The sequence below is a fragment of the Scyliorhinus torazame genome, chromosome 8, assembly GCF_047496885.1.
Source record: "Scyliorhinus torazame isolate Kashiwa2021f chromosome 8, sScyTor2.1, whole genome shotgun sequence".
NCBI lineage: Eukaryota > Metazoa > Chordata > Chondrichthyes > Carcharhiniformes > Scyliorhinidae > Scyliorhinus > Scyliorhinus torazame.
In genome coordinates, this window is record NC_092714.1 from 152,171,762 (window position 1) to 152,198,005 (window position 26,244).

The 26,244-nt window shown below is 49.4% G+C and overlaps 1 protein-coding gene across 5 annotated transcripts in view; it reads right to left on the reverse strand.

The window, feature by feature from the left end:
* Positions 1–26,244, reverse strand: part of dgkh (diacylglycerol kinase, eta) — an 857,220-nt gene that overhangs the window by 394,863 nt on the left and 436,113 nt on the right. The window lies entirely within an intron of this gene.

Genomic DNA, 26,244 nt, shown 5'->3' on the forward strand with positions numbered 1-26,244 from the left:
AAAAAGCTGGCAGCTTCCCCGACTGACTAATCCGATGATTTATGTGAAGAGCAACACTTTGCCCATTATTTTGAAGCTGAGAGAGCACGCTTGGTTTACCTGGAGATGTTTTTCCCTCGGGGTTTTGGGGGGGGGGGTTCAGCCAGTGATGCAGACAGGAAGGCTGACAGTACGATGTGTGCAAGGCTGTGCAGAAATTGCACTCAGTTCAAGAAACACCAGCCACAACTAACAGAGGGATGTCACTGAAACAACCGCCACTCAGACGGAGTAGCTAACAGAATTAACTGACTTCAGAGAAATTCCCCATCGCACCTAATCCACCGAGACCCTGGCTGTGGGGTAGAACAGGAACAGCGTTGCCTCTTTTGGGGGCTAAACCTTCCCAGGTTTCAGGATTTCTATCCAGCAACAGTTAAGGGCAAATGTAATTCCGAGTCAGGATGGTCTATGATTTGGACAGGAACTTGCAGGTTGTGGGTTTGGAAGGGGCTGTCAAAGGGGCCTTGGCAAGTTGCAGTGCATCTTGTGGGCGGCATGGTAGCACGGTGGTTAGCACTGATGCTTCACAGCGCAGGGACCCAGGTTCGATTCCCGGCTTGGATCACTGCTCCGGTCTCCTCCCACAAGTCCCGAAAGACGTGCTCGTTCGGTGAATTGGACATTCTGAATTCTCCCTCAGTGAACCCGAACAGGCGCCGGAGTGTGGCGACGAGGTGATTTTCACAGCAACTTCACTACAGTGTTAATGTAAGCCTACTCGTTACACTAATAAAGATTATTATTATTGCAGATGGTACACACTGCTGCCATGGAATGCCAGTGGTAGGGAAAGTGCATGTTGAAAGTGGTTTTGGTGGTGGTAAAAGGAGGAGTAGAATTAGGAATCACAAAGGGGATTTGCCCATGGGGGCAGAGGGCATGGCTGAAAATATTTTAAATCTGTCTAGGTCATGGTGAAAAGAGGTGACTCATTCAGACACTAAATAGGTTTAAAATTGATAAAGAGGAGGAATTAGATAGGCTGGCTATATTTGAAATAGGTAAGGCACCAGGACCGGATGATGTTTTGTTCTGCTCTTGTCGTAGCATAAGCTGCTTCCTTGATGTGCACTCTGACAAAGGAAGGTTCAGACTTGGAGATAGCTTCAACACGTTTATTAAAGTATTAACAATTCTCCTACTTGGATTCGACGTTACTGTTAATCCTGATATAACTACTCAGACTGACGAACCAGTTTGCTACAACCCACGTGGTGGGAGTGATGTGTTTCAAATCAACCCTGTGTACACACTGAGTGTCTCCACTGGAAAGAGACTGAGCATGTGTGATGTGTCTTTTTATATGGGTTGGTGTAATGCCCTCCTGTGGTAGTGTCACCTCTGTGTGTATCGTGATTGCCCATTGGTCGTGTCCTATCTTACTGACCTATTGGTTGACTGTCTGTGTGTCATGTCTCTGGTATTCCCTCTAGTGTCTAGCTAGGTGTCGTGTATGTACATTAACCCATTGTGTACTTAGTGATATATATCACCACATCCCCCCCTTTTTCCATGTTACATATTTTCTGTACAGTGTTAAAGAAAATTGAACAAACTAGGTAGATGAGTGGTACTCTGTACAAGTTATGATAACAGTGATAATTAATAAATAAGTCCAAATCATATGCACAAGTCCACAGTTCATTAATTATTATGGTCGAGTGGCTTTCTTGTTTGGTTGGTGAGTTGTGTTGATGGTGGCATGGCATTGTAAACACCATCAGCGTCCCTGTGCTGAAGGAACCAAGAAGTGGTCAAATCACTTCATTGTCAGATTTGGACTCTTTTTATTCTTTCGATGCTTGTGGTGGTAATTCTTGATGGCATCTGTCCTGAAAGCCAGGTTGCCTGTTGGTAGTGCAGCAAATGTGAATTGGTAAGATGCATCGTCCTGCCATGGTATGTCATTGTACTGAGCTGAGCAGTAACAGTATCCCTCATGGGCAGAGTTGTACCATGTCGTACCAGTCGTAGTTCCATTGGTGTTGTTTTTGTCATGCTTGTTGTCGACGTTGTTGCCTTTGGTACGCCTCTTGCTATTGTCTTTGATGTTGTTGTTGTGGTGGTTGGTTTTGTGACCATGTTTGCTGCCCTCAAGGACCACACTCTGTGGATAATATGAGTCCTTCACATAGTTACTCGGGTCAGCGTCCTTTGTGGCATCTGCTGTTTCCTTGAGCGTGTTGTCACTGAGTTCGCGGCGCTCCCCATCTGGAGTCATGTCCGGCTTACTTGAATCAGCTTTGGCTTGTGGATGCTCCCAGTCTGGAGTCTGGTCTGTTTCACCTGAGTCAGTTTTGGCATGTCGTTGCTCCCCGTCTGGAGCTGTTCTGGTTCACCTGAATCAGTTATGGTTTCTTGACGCTCCCCGTCCGGAGTCATTGCAGGTTCACTTGAGTCACCTGAGGTTTCATGATGCTCCCCGTCCGGAGTCATTTCAGGTTCACTTGAATCTTCTGAAGTTTCGTGATGCTCCCCGTCCAGAGTCAAAACAGTCAGAAATGCATTTGCTTGTGGAGAGGCTCGAGCGAATGAGGTTTTAAGTAACATGGTGTCACCGGAGTCACCAGTAGTCTCACTGTGATTGTCGAGTGCCTCTGTACACACTAGCTGAGGTCTGTCACGTTGCACATCTGGTATGGGAAGTGGGATGCCGTCGTCACTTGTCACACATACAGTGGGTAGAGCCTCAATGTGTTCTTGTCGTTCACTTGAGCTGGGTAGACTGTCAGAGTCTTCTTCTTGTTCACTGGAGTGTGGTATACTGTCATAGTCTGCTTGCTGTACACTTAAGCATGGCAGACTGTCATAGTCTTTCTGTTGTTCACTTGAGCGTGGCAGACTTGCATTGTCTGCTGCTGGTTGCACAGAGGAGGTTGCTAGACCCTCAAGGTCTTGTTCATGCAAGGACTGCGCTCTGGAGTCTTGCGTTGCTTCTATCATGGAGTCTGTCCACGAGCTCGCTGTGGAGGCTTGTGTCACTCGAGTCACTTCTTGTTCATGCAAGGACTGCGCTGTGGAGTCTTGCGTTGCATCTATCGTGGAGTCTGTCCACGAGCTCACTCTGGAGTCTTTCATCACTTTGTGTGTGGAGGCTGGGACCCTTTGTGGTGCATGGACCACTCTCTGTGTGGCAGCAGGCCGCTCTCTGTGGGCTTGTACTGCTCTCTGTCTCTTGGTGTCAGGCCGCAGCATCACCCTGCACGCAAGTCGGGATGTCGTCTATGCTGGGCTGAAGATTCCCGAATCCGAAGAACTCGTCGTCGGGGTCGTCAATGTGCAACATGTCTAGTTGCGGTTTGGCTTTGGTACTGGGGTAGCCTCCCAAGGTGAAAGCTTCGTCTGAGTCGTCTTCCAAGACCATATCATCACGTTTTGTGTCGGAGCTGTCATTGGGCTCGCGATGTCCGCAGAAGAATTCAAGGTCTGAGTCATAGTCTACAAGGACTGTATCATCTCGTTGGGCGGTGCTAACTGCTTGTTGCAGGGTTCTGCGGAGGTTACTTTCAGCTACTGGTTGAATTTCAGGCATTGTGCTGTCGTCCCAGGTGAAAGAATCTAGTTTTGAGGCTTTAAATTTTTTTCTCGTGTTTTGGGACATTTTCCCTTTAAGTGGCCGTGGTCCGGGGCCTCTGACGTCATGAAGCGCATGACGTAGTGCGTAGGAAGCGATTTCGCATGCGCAGATCGCTGTTCCTTTACTTGGGTCCTTGTTCTCAATTGCGCATACGCAAATGGACCTTCCCGTTCTGTGCGCTCTTCGCGCAACTGCGCATGTGCAGCACCTTTCCCAAGATGGCTGCAATTCAAAACTGCCGTTCGTTGCTGCAAGCCTACCTCGCGGTGAGTTTTGGCGCCTCTTTTACCTTTTCTTCTTGTATGTTCCTCGCAGAATTCTTGGAATTTGTCCAGGACTGCCTGGAAATCGCTCTTGTTTTGCCCCTTTGAGTATTTGAAGGTCTGGAAGATTTTAGCTGCTTCTGGACCCGCGATGATAAGTAGAAGCTTTCTTTTTTCTGCATCCGCCACGCTATCTAAGTCGGACGCTACCAGGTAGATCACGAATCTCTGCCTGAACCAACGCCAGTTTTCACTGAGATTGCCTTGGTACCTGAGCGGTTGTGGAACTGGAATCCTGAACATCATCTTGCCTGGCTGTTGTTGCTGGTTGTCACTGTTCGCTGAGATGCAACTATATGGATTTAACAGTTCACACCTGGAACCATGTTTTGTTCTGCTCTTGTCGTAGCATAAGCTGCTTCTTTGATGTGCACTCTGACAAAGGAAGGTTCAGACTTGGAGATAGCTTTAACATGTTTATTAAAGTATTAACAATTCTCCTACTTGGATTCGACGTTACTGTTAATCCTGATATAACTACTCAGACTGACGAACCAGTCTGCTACAATCCACATGGTGGGAGTGATGTGTTTCAAATCAACCCTGTGTACACACTGAGTGTCTCCACTGGAAAGAGACTGAGCATGTGTGATGTGTCCTTTTATATGGGTTGGTGTAATGCCCTCCAATTGAAGAGCAGGAATAGGCCACTCGAGCCTGCTCTGCCATTCAATAATCTTAGAATCCCTACAGTGCAGAAAGAGACCATGTGGCCCATCGAGTCTGCACCAATTCTCCAAAGTAGCACCCCACGCAGGCCCAAGCCCCAACCCTATCCCCGTAACCCCATTAACCTACACATTTTCTTTGGACAGCAAGGGACAATTGATCATGACCAATCCACCTAACCTACACATCTTTGTTCGGTGGAAGGAACCCGGAGGAAACCCACGCAGGCGCGGGGAGAAGTACAAACTCCACACAGACAGTCACCCGAGGCCAGAATTGAACCCGGGACCCTGGCAGGCACTGTGAAGCAGCAGTGCTAATCACTGTGTCACCCATCATGGTTGATCTGGTTGTAATGTCAACTCCACATTCCTACCTACCCCTGATAACTATTCACACCGCCACCTCTCTCCAACCCCCCCCCCCACCCCCCCGCCCCCCCCCCCCCCCCAACATCCCGTCACTTATCAAGATACTATTTGGTTCTGCCGGAAAGATATTCAGATACTCTGCTTCCACTGCCTTTTGAAGAAGAGAATTTCAGAGTCTCTCGACACTCAAAGAAAAAAATTCTCCTCATCTCGGTCTTAAATGGTTGACCCCTTATTTTTAAATAGTCATCCCTTAGTTCTAGATTCTCTCACGAGAAAACATCCTCTCCACAATCACCCTGTAAATAACCCTCAGGATCTTGTGTTTAAATCAAATTGCCTCTTATTTTGCAAACTCCAGAATATAGCTGATTCAACCTTTCCTCAAATGATAAACCTCCCATTCCACTGTTAGTCTAGAAAACCTTCTCTGAACTGCTTCCAAAACATTTACATACTTCCTTAAATAAGGAGACCAATACTGTACACAGTACTCCAGATGTGGTCTCACCAATGCCCTGTATAACTGAAACGTGACCTCCTTACTTTTGTATTTAATTCTCCTTGCAATAAATGATTTACATTCTATTAGCCTTCCTAATTACTTTCTGTATCTGTATGCTAACCTTTTGCGATAGATGCACTAAGGTACCCAGATCGATCGATATCTCATAATCTCTCACCATTTGTATAATATGCTTTTTTCTATTCTTCCTGCCAAAGTGGACAATTCCATATTTCAATTGCAAATGTTACATCCTGGTTCAATTAAGTGTGGAAGGATAAGTCCAGCAGCTACAGGGCAGTCTGCTAACCTCAGTGGTGAGCAAGCTTTGGAAACAATAATTTGGAAAACACTTAGGCAAGGGCGTCATAAATTTATCAAGGGCAAATAGTGATTAACCAATTTAGATTTTTTTGGATCAGGTAACAGAGAGGGTTGATGAGGGTAATGCAGTTGATGCGGTGTGCATGGATTTCCAAAAGACATTTGACACAGTGTTGCACAACAAATTTGTGAGCAAAGTTATAGCTCATGGAACAAAAGGGACAGTAGCAACATGGATACGGAATTAGTTAAGTGACAGGGAAGAGAGAGCAGTGGCTAATGAGTGCTTTATGGATAGAGGAAGATTTGTAGCGGAATTCCCCAGGAAACAACATTGGGACCTTCGCTCTTCCTGATATGTCTCAGTGACCGAGGCGTTGGTGTACAGGGCATAGTTTCAATATTTGCAGATGATATAAGATTTGGAAACATGAAGATAGTACAGAACTTCAAAGGACACAGGTAAGTAAGTGGAATGGATGGACAAGTGGCAGATGGAATTGCAAAGAAGTGTAAAGTGATTCATTTTGATGGGAAGAACATGGAGAGACAATGTAAAAGAAAGGGTACAATTCTAAAGGGGGTCCAGGAGTTTGTATATCTGTTTGTATATCTGCATAACTCATTGATGATGACAGGACAGGTTGAGAGAGCAGTGAATAAAGCACTCAGTACCCTGGGTTTCATTAGTAGGGGCACAGAATACAAAAATAAAGGAGTGAGGTTAAACTTATATAGAACACTAGTTCGGACTCGGACGCAATATTGTTCTGGGCACCACACTTTAAGGATGTAAAGACATTGAAGAAGTCCACAAAGGATTCACATTGCTGGTTCCAGGAACGAGGAACTTCAGTTACATAGATGTACTGTCTGAGTGAGATGGAGGCAGGTTCAATCGAGGCTTTCAAGAGGGGATTGGATTATTATCTGAAAAGGACGAATGTGCAGGGATTTGGGGTAAAGGCAGTAGGTAAATGACTCCCACAGAGACACGATAGGCCAAATCACCTCCTTCTGTGCCATAACAATTCTGTCACAACCAAATACCTACAGCCTGTGCAATGATGCAGTCTTGTCAGAGGCAGCCTCTTGATTGGCATTCTCCACGCACACCACTTTATTAAGGATGGTGAGTGGGCTACCGAGGCTGCCAGTGCAGTGAGAGGGCAAGTAGCTCTGGGGCCTCAGCAGTCGGCAGAGCTGAGTACTACTGATGCAGGCCATGGTATGTAAGAGTATCTCAACATGGAGGCATCCTCAGAGGAGTGGGCCAAAGATACAAAGCCCATCAAATCAAGAGGAGAAATGCCGCCAGGTGGATCAGTTGGACCTCGGTGCAGTCTTTCTTGCCTGCAGCCCAGGCTCTCTCCAACAGCCCCATCATGCCGCAGGTCTCTTCCGTTGAGATGGTGGTCTCCATATGTGACAGGCAGCCACCCTGCTGATAACAAAACAGAGGCACCCCTGTAAAATTAGTCCCAATTTGATCTGTAATTGGGGGCCTGTCTCCCTTGGAAAACAAGTGGCATGGATACATCTGGGAGCTGTCAGAAGGCGGTTCCCCACACCCCCACCTTCAAACCCAGCATCACTGAGCTGGGAAAACTCAGCCTTTGAACTCTTCTCACCCAACCGCCATGTTGTTTCCAAACAAGATGTTGCTGGTGACAGAAACAAGATGAATCAGAGCAAAGTGTGTTGTAAATGGGAAATCAAATGAAGGTTTGGAGCCAATGCACAAACCTGGGAGGCGTCAGTCTCTGAAATTTAATCAAACACTCTCCACACCTCTTGAACCTTTGTCACTGGTACATTTCTGTTCAGTAAAAAGGAACTGAGAGCCGCGATTGAACACCCATGAGTAAACATGCATTTGCTGCATGCCAGTTGTTCTTTGTGTTTCCTCTCCGAAGAGTCAGCTTTGACTCAGTAGGTCACACTTTTACATGAAAGTCTTCAGTGGAGTGACTTGAGCACAAGACTTAGGCTGACACCCCCAATGTATTAGTGGGGGATTGCATACAGTTGGAGGTTCCATCTTTCAAATGAAATGTTAAGCAGAGCTCCTGTCTGCCCTTTCACGTGCAGACAAATGATCACATGGTAGTTTTTTAAAAAATCATAATCAAATTGCCAATTCCCTTCGAGAAGGTGGCTGTAATAAGTCCACGGAGGCAGAAGTCCCATCACCAGAATTCCTTTTATTTACAAACCCAACAGCTGAACAACCATGACTACTCAGTCTGCTGTCTGCAGAGGATCTGACACTCCCCGTTATATACACAAAAGGGGTTCCTGATTGGGCCACTAATCAGGGAACTTTTATTCTAATTGGCCAATCTCAAAGGCCTGGCCTAAGTCATTACAGTGGCGGTGAGCTGCCTTCTTGGACTGCTACAGTCCATGTGATGTAGGTACACCCACAGTGCTGTTTGGGAAGGAGTTCCAGGATTTTGACCCAGTGACAGCGAAGGAACAGCGATATATATCCGAGTCAGGATGGCGAGTGGCTTGGAGAGGAACTTACAAGTGGTGGCAGTCCCATACGTCTACTGTCCTCGTCCTTCTACGTGATAGAGGTTGTGGATTTGGAAAGTGCTGTCAAAGGAAGTTCCAAATCAAACATTGTTCCTCAGCCGATGATTATCAGCAGGCTGTTGTTTGTGGGAGATTTCGGTGTGCAAATTGGCTGTCATGTTTCCTATATGCAATTTCAAAAAGTACTGCATTGGCTGTAAAATGTGATGTCCTTGGACCATCGCTTCTCAACCTCCAGCTCCTCTGCGGCTTTGTAATTTGAACCACATTCTGTCATTCAGACCAGGGAAGAGGTAAAGGTTTTGCTTTTGTGACTCAACTTGTTTCCTGACTTTATGGGAGAAGATAAAATTGTCAGTGTGGAATCACCATGGTCTTTTCACCCGTTCATTGTCCACCATGGCATGAAGAAAGCTGCTACTTTAGTAAAAGCAAAACTTAAGAGTGTTCACATTTCCTGCAGCCTCCACTTGACGGGAACTTGGAAGCTGTAGTTATCCAAACTGCCCTGTCAAGTAGCTGGCAGTTATTTACTACACTCACCAACAATTGATGCCTGCTGTTGCTCGGGGCTCGAAAGGAAGGATTGATATTGGACAGCAGCGTCTGACTAGCCATTGTGCTCATTGTAGTTCTGATCATGGCCAGTTACCCAGTGACTTTTTACCTGACTTAATCCAGCTCCTTTATTGCAATGGCCGATCTGTAGATCCATGAATGCAGGCAGTTGGAATGAGGAACTTGATCTTTTTGCCTCGACTGTGGAATCATTAAACTCGACAGATGGGACCATATTCAAGAAAGAATTGCAACATCTCACATTATTGGGGAAATCAGGAACTAGTACTGCATGAATGGTCTTGGGCAGTCACGAGCATAAAGCAGAGGGAATTCAATATTTAATTCCTACTTTAGGGAAGGAGTCCCAGAATGAGCAGTGCAGGTTGAATGGTCCAAAGGACCGTAGGTGGCTCCTAAATATGTCAATGGAGTCTGTCTGTGCTTTTGGGTGCAATTTAATGGTCGTGTCCCGCTTGAGCGAGAGTGCGACATGTCCGTTAGATTGCGGGGGAGGTCAAAATTGAGAACCATGCCGGGCACCGATCGATTTGCGAACTAACCATCCCACTCCAGTCTAGAATCCCGCCATGGCCTGGCGAGAAACCAATAATGATCAAAGTAAATTTCCATACAATTAACGGGAAAGACCCCAAGGGTGTAATTTAACCAAAAGATTTCTCAGTGTGGTAGCGAGCAGGAACTGCCACGAGCTTCCCAACGCTCGGCCCGGCAAGTCCATCACTGTGATAAAACGTTAATTGGTCCACTTAATAAGGCCCCACAGGCTTCATGCCGCAAATTATGGTCCAGCTGGCTGATACGCAGGGACGACCCTCGCCAGTCCCCCACTAACAAGGGAGAGCAACATTTAAACATATCCTGCACAGCCAAGCCCACTCAGCTCGCAGCCATGCCTCAGAGAAGGCCAGCTCCACGATTTGGAGATGCCGATTATTGGGCAGATTATTGGACACGTTTGAGGTAGACGGGATGCCTTGTACCTCAGAGGGTCTCGGAGGGTCAGCCGCAGGGCAGCCTGGGAGGAAGGGGCAGCAGCCGCCAGCTCGGGAAGTGTGACCAGGAGGACGCGCATCCAGTGCAGCAGGGGGATCAACAACCTCCACCGGACTGCACAGGTGAACTGGCGCTGGACCCCGCCCGCCCCCATGAATATGCGTCTGGCATCACCATCACCATCGATGCATCATAGCTGTCATTCCCACCCTCCATCAGCGCAGAGGTACACACCTCGGTGGACAGGCGTCTGGGGCACATTCTGGCGAGCACCACACAGTTGCTGATGCTCATCAGGTGGTGGTAAGAATGCCCAGGTGAGATAGCAGTTGGAGGTCTGCTGGATCACAGGACCCAGCTGGGTATCAGTCAGATGCTGAGTCTCTGGACCAAGTTGACCCGGAGCTGATGCAGTTGATATTCCATGAGATTCCGACGGGTGGCAGCAACCCTTTAGCAGGTCCATAGTCAATGGAGGAATCCCAGAGGTTGCGGGTGCAGATGATGACGCAATGCGTGACACTGAGGCTAACATTGCTAGGGTGGCGACCACAGTGGAGAGCCCAGTGCACAACATCAAGAGCATAGAATCATGGAATTTACAGTGCAGAAGGAGGCCATTCAGCCCATTGAGACTGCATCGGCCCTTCGAAAGAGCACCCTACTTAAGCCCATGCCTCCACCCTATCCCTGTACCCAGTAACCCCACCTAACCTTTTTGGACACTAGGGGCAATTTACCATGGTCAATCCACCTAACCTGCACATCTTTGGACTGTGGGAGGAAACCGGAGCACCCGGAGGAAACCCACGCACACACGGGGAGAACGTGCAGACTCCGCACAGACAGTGACCCAAGCCGGAATCGAACCTGGGACCCTGGAGCTGTGAAGGGCCCCACAACGCTACCGTGCTGCCCGACTTGTTTCCACTCGAGTTTAGAAGGGTGGGAGGTGAAGATCCTACATTGTATGAACACGGTAGATGCTGAAATTATGTTTCCTCTTGTGGGTTAGTCCAGAACGAGGGGGCACTGTTTTAAAATTAGGGGTCACCCCTATGGGGCAGAGAAGGGGAGAATCTTTTTCTCTCAGAGGGTTGTGCGACTTTGGCACTGTCTGCCCCAGAAGGCGGCGGAGGCAGGTCATAAAATATCCTTAAGGTAGAGTTAGATAGATTGTGTTGGGCAAGGGAATCAAAGGTTATCTGGAGTAGATGGGGAATGTGGGAATTCAAACACAGAGGTCAGCTATGATCTTATTGAGTGGTGCAGCATGCTCGAGAGGCCGAATGGCCCACTCCTGCTCTTATTACATATGAAGCTGAAACTCCTCCAGGTTTGGTGTTGAGGTCACAGGGATTTTGTCACAGGGGCATCCGACCTGCTCACCCCACTCCTTCTCCTGCAGCCCCCTGACCTCGTCACTCGGAGTGAAATCCTGGCAACCTCACAAAATGGCCTTTAAGGGGCCCTTAATTTAAATTAGCAACCTGCCTCTGGTCAACGAGTACCAGTCAGGATTCCAGTCCAGTCTGTGTTGTTCAAATGGCCTGGTGGAGAGACCAGCACCGCCCACCTACTGATCCACCTCCTGGGGACCATGAAGTAAAATATTGCTATTTGGATTTTCAGGTTTGAAAAGGGCTCAATCCTGAATCAGAACAATTATGATTTGCACCAGCAGCTCATAATATGTGAAAAGTGATAATGAGTCACAGCAAAAGGAGTTTTTATTTAGACAGACCGACAACACTGCAGCTCCAGTTTCCCATGTGCACTTCCACCAACCCCAGAAACACTTGATTATGTGTTGGATCCATGGCATTCCAGCAACCTGCATTTATAGTGTCTTCAATGTCTCAAGGCATTTAACAAGTGTGTTAACCAAAAACATATCAACACTGATTAACATAATGAAATATTGGAACTGGAAACCGGAAAGGTTATGTCAAAAAGTACTGGTGACTTAGGGCACGATTTTTTTTAAATATAAATTTTAGAGTACCCAATTCATTTTTTCCAATTAAGGGACAATTTTAATGTGGCCAATTCACGTACCCTGCACATCTTTTGTGTTGTGGGGGCGAAATCCACGCAAACACAGGGAGAATGTGCAAACATGGGACAGTGACCCAGAGCTGGGATCGAACCTGGGACCTCGGCGCTGTGAGGCAACAGTACTAACCACGGAGCCACCGTGCTGCCCATTTAGGGCACGATTTAACGGAAATGAAACAGAGTCCCATGTCGGACACGTTTAGTTGGGGGTTTCCTGGCGCTGGCAGTGTCAAGAATGACCCCGCTATTAAATGGGACTCTGCTTCATTTCTGGGCCTCAGCCAATAATGCCTCACTGAGGCTGCACTGAGTCCTATTTCCTAATGAACTCCGTTCGCCATGGCCCGATCTCTGACCCCCCCGCCACAGCCTCCGGAAAAGCACCAATGCCCTAACTTACCAATGAGGGGGTCCTCGGGCCCCTTGAACCCCACTTCATAAGGGGTTTATAGACCCTCTGGCCTGATCCCCAGCACGGGCAAGGATCGCTGCCTAGCATCCTAACAATGCCCCTGCCAGCACCAACTGGGCACCTTGGCACTGCCAGGCTCCAACTCTGCCCAGAGCCCCAACACCCAGGGCCCCCCGATCACCTGGGAAACTCCCCTCAAGTGGCGGTAGGCCACATTTGTGGAGACCAGTGCTAAACGGAGCTCGCCCGGGGTCTCCAAGGCACGGGCATTAGATCCCGAGCCTGAGTAACTCTGGTGTGAACATATTCAAGTGAGCCTGACTGTAAACTTGAGTATGTAAATCTAGATCCTGCCCATTTTGGGACGCCTCATGAGATCTCATGAGGCATGACAAGACCATTAAATCTCATGAGAGATTTACTGGCCTCATTGCGTCCCGAGGCAGGCACGACGAGGCCGGTAGATCACAACCTCAGAGACTCATGGAAGGAATTGCAGAGCTCCGCATCTGTGCAGTTCAATAGTGAGTGATGAAAGTGGGGATATACATGAGACAAATATTGGAGGAGAGCAGGGAACTAGGAAGGTTGCAGGGTGCAAAGATGTTACAGAGAATTGGAGGCAGTGTGAGACCATGCAGGGATTCAAACACAAGGAGGCAATGAGAATGTTTAAAGTCAGGACATTGCTCAACCAGGATCCAATGTAGTGAGAATTGGGGTGATGGCTAAACACAACTTTTTTGCAAGGCTGCAGAAGGGCAGCAGACTTTAGGAGGGAGCTGAAGTATCTGAAAGGCGGCACGGTGGCACAGTGGCTAGCACTGCTGCTTCACAGCGCCAGAGACCCAGCAACAATTCCGGCCTTGGGTAACTGCCTGTGTGGAATTTGCACTTTCTCGCCATGTCTGTGAAGGTTTCCTCCGGGTGCTCTGTTTTCCTCCCAGAATCCAAAAGCTGTGCGGGTTCGGTGGATTAGCCATGCTTAATTGCCCCTTAGTGTCCAAAAAGTTGGGTGGGGTTACGAGGATGGGGTGGGGGCATGGGCCTAGGTGGGGTGCCCTTTCCAAGGGTCAGTGCAGACTCAATGGGCTGAATGATCCTCTTCTGCACTGTAGAGATTCTATGATTCTAAGAGATGTAGTCCAAAAGAAATAAGCTTGGAAACCTTTCCTTTAAAGAACAAAATAGCTTTGCAATCAGAGCCCAAATAGAATAGTCACAGTTCAGTTCCATGTATAAACAATTCAATTCTTTCAATACCCCCAGACCGTACAATGACATTCAGGATTTCAGGTGGCTACACTTTTTCTGTAAGTGCTTTCCAAAATCTCATGATTGAAAAAGAAAAAGGTGAAGGAAACTCAATTCTTTGTCTGCTTAAAAGGAAGAGCTCAAAATAATTGTTTTTCAAAGTACTTGAAAAATTTATTCAACTGCAATTGTACAACCAGCACCAAGCAACAAATTTAATCCGACATTGAGCAGACAGGCATCACTGGAGAGGCAGCCCAAAATCAGTACACTTCCAAGATAAACAGCAACTATTTATATATCACCTTTAACATCGTGAATCATTGCAAGATCCCCAAGATTATCCTAGAGTCTCCTAGAATTAAAAATTAATCTCCTGCTGCGATCAATCCAGGAGAGAAAACCAAAAGAGGAAGAGTATTGCTGGAGTTTCTTTAAATATGTTGCTATGTTTTCTTTTACCAGTTTTTAAATTTTTTTTTACCAGTTACTAAAATATTTTAAATGGGAAAAAAGGGTGTTTGACTGGGTGGGTAGTTGGAACAAGAAGTTTTAAAAATAAATTTAAAGTACCCAATTCATTTTTTTTCCAATTAAGGGACAATTTAGCGTGGCCAATCCACCTACCCTGCACATCTTTCGGTTGTGGTGGTGAGACCCACGCAAGCATGGGGAGAATGTGCAAACTTCACACGAATAGTGACCCGGGGCCAGGATCGAACCCAGGTCCTCGGCGCCATGAGGCAGCAAAGCTAAACCACTGCACAGTCTTGCAGCTACGGGCCCACCTCCGACTCCATGATACCCGACCAGATCGTTTTCGGTGTTCAGTCGGACCCCCTACGACAGCAGCTCCTCAAAGTAAAGCAGCTCACCCTAGCGACCGCCATTGAGACCTGTGTCCTACACGAAAATGCCACGAGTCGGTATTCCCACATCCAAGCGGCTGAAACGGCGTGGCAAGGTCCCCACGAGGCGGAACGGGTCCAAGCAATTGAGCAACTCCAGAGCCTCAGCCTGGATGAGGGCAGCAATTTTGTGCGCTTTTTGCGGACTCCCGCGCTTGTGCGCACCAAACGAGGGGATGGCGACGTCGAAGAACGTAATGCGCAGGCGCGCACCACGCACGACCGCACCGCACATGCGCGGTGGCGCAGCGAACGTGCTGACGCTACGACGTGCGTCAACTGTGGCTCCGCCCATTTAAAACGGCAATGCCCTGCCAAATCTCGACAATGTCTAAGATGTGGCAGACTTGGCCACTATGCTGCCTCATGCCGAGCAGCTCAGCCTGCCAATTCATATCGCTTCAGCCAGCCTCGCAGGAATGTCCGGGCAATTCAACCCACGGTCACCGAGTCCGATGCGGACCTCCCACACAGCAGTGACACCGAGGAACTGAAGGCGCCTTTTCGAGTCGGTATCGTGACAAAAAACAGGGTGACCCGAAGCAAAGACACCAGCCGCTGTAGGTATACAGCATCGATCCAGACGATGAGTGGTGTGCCACCCTGACGGTCAACCAGAATTCGTTGCCCACCTCAGAGACTTAATTTGTGAACTTTGTGGACTTATAGACTTTCTGAATTGTTCTGTTCTTCCGTTTGATTGTTTACATGGTTTGTATATAGTGTTCATCTCGTTATTCTTGTTGCATACTATTTTTCTGCATCAAGCACCTTCCCATGTAAATAGCTTAGTTCTCATGTACATAGTCCTGTAAATATGTCTTTCGCACACACGTAGTTAGGAACATTCTCACATACACTATTTATTGCCACACATGTACATTCTTTTATAAAAGGGGGGATGTCATAATATACACCAGTATATCATGGTGCAGACACACACACTGATGGACACACAGTGGGACCAATTAACACACACAACACCGCAGCCAATCACCAGTTAGAGCACACGCACTATAAAGACAGGGGGGCATCAGAGTTCCCGCTCATTCGAGCTGCAGCTTACTAGTCGAACAGAGCTCACTGCCTGTAGCACAGACATTCACCATGTGCTGAGTGCATCGACTGGTTAGGACACGGCAAAGGTCTTTAGTTAAAGCTAGCATCGTGTTAACCCACAGTGAGAGTATGTTAAACTGTTTTTTTTTAAATTAAAAAATATATATTTTATTAAAGTTTTCAAACGCAATTTTTCCACTTTACAAATCAATATAAAAAATAACACAATAGCCAATAAGTAACATTATTTAAATAAAATAATGAACTAACAAAGTAACAAAAAAGTGTTCCCCCCCCCCCCCCCCCCCCCCCCCACCACTCTGGGCTGCTGCTGCTGACGATCTATTTTCCCTTAACATTCTGCGAGATAGTCAAGGAACGGTTGCCACCGCCTGGAGAACCCCTGGACCGATCCTCTCACGCAAACTTCATTCGTTCCAGTTTTATGAACCCTGCCATATCGTTTATCCAGGCCTCCACGCCGGGGGGTTTCGCTTCCTTCCACACAAGTAGGATCCTTCGCCGGGCTATCAGGGACGCAAAGGCCAGAATAGCGGCCTCTTTCGCCTCCTGCACTCCCGGCTCTTCCGCTACCCCGAATATAGCTAACCCCCAGCTGGCTTGACCCGGACCTTCACCACCTTTGAAATCACCCTTGCCACTCCCCTCCTGTACTCATCCAGTGCCGGACACGACCAGAACATATGTGTGTGGTTCGCCGGGCTTCCCGAGCACCTCCCGCACCTGTTCTCCACTCCGAAGAACCTGCTCAGTCTTGCTCCAGTCATGTGTGCTCTGTGTAGAACCTTGAATTGTATCAGGCTAAGCCTGGCACACGAGGAAGAGGAATTTACCCTGCTTAGGGCATCAGCCCACAGCCCCTCCTCAATCTCCTCTCCCAGCTATTCTTCCCATTTTCCTTTCAGCTCCTCTACCAGCGCCTCCCCCTCCTCTCTCATCTCCTGATATATTTCGGACACTTTGCCCTCTCCGACCCATACTCCCAAAATCACTCTATCCTGGATCCCCTGTGTCAGGAGCAGCGGAAATTCCCTCACCTGTTGCCTCGTAAACGCCCTCACTTGCATATATCTGAAGATATTCCCCGGGGGGCAACTCATACTTTTCCTCCAGCGCTCCCAGGCTCGCAAACTCCCCATCAATAAACAAGTCTCTCAATCTCCTAATTCCTGCCCGATGCCAGCTCTGGAACCCTCCGTCCATCCTTCCTGGGACAAACCTATGGTTATTCCTGATCGGGGGCCACACCGAGGCACCCGTCACCCCCCTGTGTCGCCTCCACTGGCCCCAGATCCTTAAGGTTGCCACCACCACTGGGTTTGTGGTATACCTTTTCGGGGAAAGCGGTAGCGGCGCCGTCACCAGCGCCTTTAGGCTCGTTCCTTTACAGGACGTCATCTCCAGGCTCTTCCACGCCGCCCCCTCTCCCTCCCTCATCCACTTACAAACCATCGCCACATTGGCGGCCCAGTAGTAGTCGTCCAGATTCAGCAACGCCAGTCCCCCTCTGTCCCTGCTGCGCTGCAGGAACCCCTCCTTACCCTCGGGGTCTTCCCTGCCCACACAAAACTCATAACACTCCTGTCTATTTTGTTGAAAAAGGCTTTAGTGATCAGAATGGGGAGACATTGAAACACAAAAAGAAACCTTGGGAGGACCATCATTTTTACCGCCTGCACTCTGCCCGCCAGTGAGAGCGGCAGCATGTCCCACCTCTTGAAATCCTCCTCCATCTGCTCCACCAGCCGCGTCAGATTGAGTTTGTGTAGAGTTCCCCAGCTCTTGGCTACCTGAATCCCCAAATATCGGAAGCTCCTTCCCACTCTCCTTAACGGCAGGGCGTCTATCCCTCTTCCCTGATCCCCAGGGTGTACTACGAAAAGCTCACTCTTCCCCATATTTAGCCTATATCCCGAAAAATCTCCAAACTCCCTCAATATCTGCATAACCTCTGTCATCCCCTCAACAGGATCCGCCACATATAGCAGTAGGTCATCTGCGTAGAGTGACACTCGATGTTCCTCTCCCCCTCTAACCACCCCCCTCCATTTCTTAGAGTCTCTCAACGCTATGGCCAGTGGTTCAATTGCCAGCGCAAACAGTAATGGGGACAGGGGGCACCCCTGCCTTGTTCCCCTAGGTAACCGAAAATACTCCGATCTTTGCCGATTTGTGATTACACTTGCAACTGGGGCCCCATATAGGAGCTTGACCCAACTGACAAACCCCTCCTCGAACCCAAACCTCCTCAACACCTCCCATAGATACTCCCACTCTACCCTATCGAATGCCTTCTCTGCATCCATCGCTACCACTATCTCTGCCTCCCCCTCCGCTGGGGGCATCATTATCACCCCCAACAGCTGTCGCACGTTGACATTCAGTTGTCTCCCCTTTACAAACCCTGTCTGGTCTTCATGCACCACCACCAGGACACAATCCTCGATCCTCGTCGCCAGCACTTTTGCCAGCAACTTGGCGTCTACATTCAGGAGCGAGACAGGCCTATATGACCCGCATTGCAGCGGATCTTTATCCCGCTTCAGGATTAGTGATATCGTCACCTCCGACATTGTCGGGGGTAGAGTCCCCCCTTCTCTGCCCTCATTAAAAGGCTCTCGCCAGCAGCGGGGCCAACAAGTCCACATATTTTCTGTAAAATTCCACCGGGAACCCGTCTGGTCCCGGGGCCTTCCCTACCTGCATGTTCCCCAGCCCTTTAGTCACCTCATCCACCTCAATTGGCGCCCCCGGACCTGCCACCCCCTGCTCCTCCACCCTCGGGAACCTTAGTTGGTCCAGAAACTGTTGCATTCCCTCTTTTCCCTCCGGGGGTTGGGACCTATATAGCCTCTCATAAAAGGTCTTAAACACCTCATTTACCTTCCCTGCTCTCCGCTCCGTAGTTCCCGTTTCATCCCCGACTCCCCCAATTTCCCTCGCCGTTATCCTCTTACGAAGCTGGTGGGCCAGCAGCCGGCTCGCCTTTTCCCCATATTCGTATCTCATCCCCTGTGCCTTCCTCCACTGTGCCTCTGCCTTCTCTGTGGTCAGCAGGTCAAACTCTGTCTGAAGTCTTCGCCTCTCTCTATATAGTCCTTCGTCCGGGGCCTCCGCATATCTTTTATCCACCCTCAAAATCTCCCCCACTAATCTCTCCGTTTCTTTGCCCGCTTTTTTCTCCTTGTAAGCCCTAATGGAGATCAACTCTCCCCTAACCACCGCCTTCAGCGCTTCCCATACTACCCCACCTGGATCTCACTATCATCATTGGCCTCCAGGTACCTTTCAATACATCCCCGCACCCTTCCACAGACCCCCTCATCCGCCAATAGTCCCACATCCAGTCGCCAGAATGGGCGCTGTTTCCTCTCCTCTCCTAGTTCCAGATCCACCCAGTGCGGGGCATGGTCTGAAACGGCTATGGCCGAATACTCCGTTCCTGCCACCTTCGAAATCAGTGCCCTGCTCAAAACAAAGAAATCTATTCGGGAGTATACCTTAAGGACATGGGAGAAAAAGGAGAACTCATTGGCCAACGGCCTAGCAAATCTCCACGGATCCACTCCCCCCATTTGCTCCATGAACCCCCTAAGCACCTTGGCCGCTGCCAGCCTTCTTCCAGTCCTGGATCTAGACCGATCTAACCCTGGATCCAGCACCGTATTGAAATCCCCCCCCCCACCCCCCCCATTACCAGGCTTCCCACCTCCAGGTCCGGGATACGTCCCAGCATCTGCTTCATAAATCCCGCGTCGTCCCAGTTCGGGGCATATACATTTACCAGCACGACTTCCTTTCCCTGCAATCTACCACTCGCCATCACATATCTACCCTATCGCCCTTGGTGGTTCTCCAGCCTTTGGTCTCCTCACAAGGACCCGGTGAGCCCCCTCCACCTCCAGGTGGCCCGAGGGGGCCTCAGCTCCCATTAGCGAATGGAGCATCGTGCTCACATAAGCCCCAACGTCAGCTCCCTCCACTCCTTCGGGGAGACCCAGAATCCGGAGGTTCTTTCTCCTCGAGCTGTTCTCCAGGACTTTGAGCCTTTCGATACCCCTCTTATGTAGCGCCTCGTGCATCTCCATTTTTACCACTAGGCCCAGAATCTCATCCTCGTTTTCGGATGCCTTTGCCTTCACCCCACGGAGCTCTATCGCCTGGGCCTTTTGTGTTTCTTTTAGCCCTTCGATTGTCAATAACATCGGCGCCAGCACCTCCTTCTTTAATTCCTCCACACACCGTCGGAGGAATTCCTGCTGGTCCGGGCCCCATCCGTCACCATCTTGCTTCTTCCTTCTCTTCTCTGCCGCTGCTCCAAAGGATCCTTCGCAATCTGGCCACTACCACCGATCCTTTCCATACACACCTGGGGGGACTCCTTCCGTCGTCACCCCACACTGGGCTTGGTCCAAAAAAATTTCCGTTGGGGCTCCCGAAAAGACCCCAAAAGTCCGTTAGAACGGGAGCTGCCGAAACGTGCGGCTTAGCAGTGCATCACCGCAACCGGAAGTCGCTGTTAAAACTGTTAATGACTCAATAAAATAGTGTTGCACTATTTCAAGTGTTGGTGACCTGTATGTGTTCCACGGATCCAGAGCGCCCAACACAACAGGTTGAACAATTAAAATAAGGGATACACAAGGGGCCAGAATTGAAGGAGTGCACAGATCTTGGAAGAGGTAGAGATGGAGCACACAGATCTTTGACGATTGTAGGGTTGCAGAGGTTACAGAGATAGGCAGGAGGAAAATGCTATGGTGTCGAAGGTCAGAGAAGCGTCAGAGCTGGAAAAATAGTGACAGCAGCTGCTGCAGTTCAGCTCAGCATGATTCGGGGATGCAAACTGGTTCAACCAGCACAGAGGATGGAATACCCCCACTGGACCCCCACCCCCCACAGCAAATATGTGCAACTGTGTGCATGCTTGTGTGAATTTGTGTATGCATGCACACACATATGTACATGCATGCACCCACATACAGGCAAGAGGTTTACTATTGCCACTATTGCGGTGATGCCTAGGAGGAAACTACAGCTCGTGAACATCCAATATTGAAAGAGTTGACTCCACACATGTTCTAGCCCAATCTTCTGACTGACACTTCCATCTGGTGAGGTTCCACACTAGGAACTCACAAAGTGGCTCCAAGAACAACTTGTTCTCATCAATTTTAACAGACTTCACTTGCACTCTTGACCCCTCATTCACTGCATTGCCATTTAAAGCAAATGTGACCATGTTGCCTTAATAGTCGAAGCAGCAAAATTACAAGAAAAGCATTTCAACAGTGCTTCGTTGGCTGTAAAGAGCTTTGGTTCGGAGTATATATTTCTTTTCAACATGTTCCTCACACTCAGGCTGGTGCTAAAAGATTGGATGTATTTTTAAACGGTGTCTGCTGTAAGGGAACTAGCTCAGAGGAATTACCGAGAAAGGCACTCACATTAACATGAAGCATTATTGTGAGAATTTCAAAATTCAGTCATTGCCAACTTTAAATCCCACTCTGCCTTTGTTCTCTACCTCGTGATGAGTTCCAGCCCCACTCCTCTGTGATGACCTCCAACACTGGGTCTTCCACTAATAACTTTCATTCTGCACTGCTTCAGCAGTCCAGCCTCATACTTCAGGGTAACCTTTTTGGATCTCATTTTAACCTCCGGTGTTCGAGCCAAAAATGGGTCTAGTTTATCTAATCTTTCCATAAAGCAAAAGCATCTCAGTTCTGGTATTAACATGTGGGTGAATGTATGTGCAGACACACGGACACATCCACACAAGCACGTACACGGCTGCACATGTTTGCTGGGGGTTCATCAGGGCTATTTCATCTTCTATTTCATCCACAAGTTATGCTCAGCTCCTTGACAATGCTATAGAGAGGGTGCAATTCTTTCTAACACTAGGAACATGGGAAATAGAAGCAGGAATAGGCCATTTGGTCCCTTGAGACCGCTCCACCATCAGTTAGATCATGGCTATCCTTCCCCCATATTACTTGATGTGTTGAATTTGGAGAAATCGATCGATCCCTGCCTTGAACATGCTCAGGTGATTGAGCTTCCACAGCCCTCAGGGGTAAAGAATTCCAAAGGTTCACCACCTGCTATGTGAAGAAGTTCCTCCTCATCTCGGTCCTAAATGGCCTACCCTTTATTTTGAAACCATGTGCTCTGGTTCTAAACCCTTCCCAGCCAGGAGAAATATCTTTACTGCCTTGCCGAGCATGTATATCCTTAGATAAGGAGTCCAAAACAGTACACAATATTCCAAATGTGGTCTCACCAAGACGTTATATAACTGCAGCAAGACATCTTTAATCCTGTACTCAAATCCTTTTACAATAAAAGGTCAACATGACACTTGCCTTTCTAAATGCTTGTGACACCCTCAACCAACTCTCAGTGACTCTTGAACAAGGGTACCCTGGTCCTTTCGGACATTAACACTTCCCATTAATCTTCCCCCATTTAAGAAATACTATTGTGTTTCTGTTTTTTACACCGCAGCGGATACCTTCACAACTGCCACATTATATTTCTCAATAATTTAAATCCCCTTGGAGCCTCTTCGTATCCTCCTCACAACTCACATTCCTACATAGTTTTAGGGCATTAGCAAACTTGGAAATGTTACATTTGGTTTGGAATCTGTGAGCCACTGAATTCTTTAAAAAGTATGCGTGAATAAATATGTGATTGTTTTACCTTCCTGAAAAACCAGGAAAGAGACACTGTGGTGTGAATACCATGCTAGGATTAAACCTTCCATTTGCATTTTAAATGGTGGCATATCGATCCAATACCCTATTACCCCGTAATACTTTACTCAAAGCTTTTAGTGTCTCGATCATACTTGCGTCTGGTACCAAAAGGTTTTGCACTGGGAGGAAGTTTCCTCTTGTGGGAGAGAGGAGGATGCGCTTTCTCCCCGTGTCTGCGTGGGTTTCCTCCGGGTGCTCTGGTTTCCTCCCACTATTCAAAGAAGTGAAAGTTAGGTGGATTGGCCATGCTAAATTGTCCCTTAGTGTCCAGAAGGTTAGGTGTTACTGGGCTATGGGGATAGGGTGGAGATGTGGGCTTGGGTAGGGTGCTCTTTCCAGGGACCAGTGCTGACTCGATGGGCTGAATGGCCTCATTCGGCATTGCAAATTCTATGATCTGGGGAGGCTCCTAGATGCAGGGGAGGCCAGGAGAGATGTCCTGTTCCCCCCAGGGTCCCAGAGGGTGAGCCACAGGGCAGCCAGTGCTGCTTGGGATGAGGTGACGGCGGCCGTAAGCTCTGGGAGCGTAACCAGGAGGACTGGCCTCCAGTGCCAGAAAAAGGGAACAACCTACACCAGGCAGCATGAGTAGGCATCAATTCCGCCCCCACCCTCCTCCCGACCCGGAGTCCTTTCCGCCCCCAGACGAAAATCCACCCTCCCTTCCCCCCCCAAAGTCTCCATGCCACTTGCCTAGATGAGTGCAACACTCAAGAAGCTCAACACCAACCAGGACAAAGCAGCCCGCTTGATTTCGCTCCCTTCCACAAACATTCAAACCCTCCACCACCAATGAACAGTGGCAGCTATGTGTACCATCTACAAGATGCACTGCAGGAAATCACCAAGGTTCCTTCGATAGCACCTCCCAAACCCACACCCACTACCATCTAGAAGGACAAGAGCAGCAGATACCTGGGAACCCCACCGCCTGGAGGCTCCCCTCCAAGTCACTCACCATCCTGATTGGAAATATATCGCCGATCCTTCACTGACACTGGGGCAACATCCTGGAACTCTCTCGCTAACAGCACAGTGGGCGTACCTACACCTCAAAGACTGCGGCAGTTCAAGAAGGCAACTCACCACCACCTTCTGAAAGGCAATTGGGGATGGGCAATAAATGCTGACCTAACCAGCGACACCCACATCCCGCAAAATTAATTAAACATTTTTGTTTTTAAATGCAATCCCCATCCACCCCTTCTCCATCCACCCCCCTTCAACCCTTCCTTCACACCCTCCTCCTACCACTGTGAACCACGAGTGTCTCTCCTCAGGAAAAGCTCTCCCACAATTGTCGGGAGAAGCCCCAGACTGACGGTGGAGGTGCCGGACATAAGAATACTAACCTCCTTCAAGGAGCAGGCCCTGGAGGTGACTGGTGTGGCCAAGGACAGGACAGTCACCAACGCGAAGGCTGATGGACAGCGCGGTGGTGAGGAACCATTGGGGTCCACCCGCAGGATCTGTCAAACGCGAGTGGTTTTTGCCCCACTGACTGACCCACCCCTTCAACTGACCATATGTCCATTCTCCTGCAGGTCCTCCAGCTGATGGCGCTAGCCCATCCCGTGTGGCACCCTCTTCAGTCTACCAGGGGAACACCTTGGAGGAGAGGTCTGAGGAAGACATGATCTAGGCGTCACAACTGCCATCCCCACCCTCCACCAGTGCTGCAGAGCATGTCCCAATCACTGAGGAGTATCGCCGAGGGTGTCGACATGATGGTGCAGAACATGGTGAGCCGTCAGAGAAAGATGATGCAGGGGCAGCCAGGACTCGAACCAGCTGCCCCTCCATTCCAAGTTGAACCCCAGGGCCCTACAGCACCAACCGGGAGATGGGGACTGGGAGTGCCAACACGAACCCATCCCATGGAGTGACGATGGTGGCCCCCAGCTCCTCTGAATTCCATCCCTCTGACGAGGCCGCAACTCACAGTCAGTACCCGAACAGGGTGACACGGCTGTGCATGTGCTGCCAAGTGAACCGGCCCTCCGGCCCCAGAGCCACCCGAGCACGCCTACCAGGGGCATCGAAGGCCACAGGACGTGGTTAGCAGCTGGCTGCCTCCACCTCTGATGTGCATCCTGGGGAAACACCTTGACGTAGCAGTAGAGCTAGGAAGGGAAAGCACATAGAGGATATCGGAGGGTACCGGTGGAGGGGGCACACCATTAGGAGAGTGTGAAAGTGTAAAACACAATAAACACCTTTGTGCACAACCAGAATGATTCCTCTCTCACTTTCTTTCGCAATGGAGGCTGACCTCTGAACCCTTGGCCCATCTCTCCAGGCTTTCCCACCTCACTAGGCACACCGCATGCAGGTAATGGGTGTGAGTGAGCACTCAGCAGACAGACGGAGTTCAGACTATAGCGTTGATTGAAGATCACTGGCACTCAGCTCTTTTGTGGGTTACCCTGCCCTCGACAGTGACCCTCAGGGTGTGGGACGGGGTCCGGCACATGGGCCGCCACCGCGAGCATCTGCTGGCGCTGCTGCTGATGCCGCTGCCGTCTCCGGCATCTGGCTGCCCAGCCTAGTAGCAGCAGCACTAGGGTAAGTTCTGATCCAAAATCCCTGCCATAGCGTTCAATATCTGTAAGGCATTGGGAGTGGGTGCTAGACTGACAAACAGCGGCAGCTCCCACCCAGGGACCCTCTATTCCCCCATTGATTCCCCTCCCTCCCCACCCCACCTGGATGCCCTGCCCATGCACTCCTGGCCACAGTGGGTCCCTCTCACCGGATACTAGACCCTCAACCCCGGACACCCGCTCGTAATATCACCTGCACCTGGTCCTCTCCCCGTGGCACTCACCCACCCTCTGGCCGTGGAAATGTCCACGGAGCTGTCACATCCCATGGGTGTTCAGATGTTGGCTGCTTCACGTGTGGTGTTGCCCCCCGCAGTGTTCAGGCAAGTCTGCAGTGATCACGGTTTGATTGGGATGCTTGGCAATGACTCCCACATGCTACATGACCCGCCCACCCATGGAAATCCATTTGGGTTGTGTGAAGTGCTCACTTAACCACGATTGCCAATTCCCTATGAGCAATAGCCTACAGCCGCATGGCCAGAGGCCCCGGCAATCGGTGGGGATTATGGGTGGTTAGTGGGGCAGATAGACAGGGACAAGGGTTATTCCCCGGAAAGTAAGCTCACGATCCAAGGGCTGGCATGGTGGTGCCATGCATTTTTGGCCCTTGGTTGTTGTTGTCCCCCCCCCCCCCCCCAGCACCTCCCCCATCCTTCCATGGCTGCCCACCCCTGCAAAGGGCCCCTCACTCCCAGCCAAGTGTTCCCTACCCTGCCGAACACTGGGGTGGTATGCCCAGTGCCCCTGGGCTCTTTGCCTGTGTACAAAGATGGCTACTCACAGAAGCCCTTCCGCCAGGTTCATGTTTTTAAGAAGGAGTACTAATCGGCGCCACTGTGACCACTTGCTGGGGAGGCCAATGAATGATGGGAGGCCATTGGATATGGGGAGACTCCCATTAATTGTAAAGAAATAGAGCTTAGGTGGTGATAATTGGTTTCTCACCTCGCTACGGCACGGTCCTGATTTCACCTATGGAATGGACCAGTTGCATCGCAAACTGTATGGAGCCTGGCGCGGTTCTCGTTTTCGGCCTCTCCCGCTATTCATCGGCCTGCTTGAGCGAGAGTGCAACAAGGCCGGAGAATCGCGCCCTAAGTATTTGCCGAATTTCTCTGCCATTTCTATTTTTCCGATTATAAATTCTGTCTCTGCCAGTAATGGGCTCATATTTTTCTTTGCTAATCTTTTCCTTTTTACATAGCGTCAAAGGAGTCATTAGGCTCATTTAA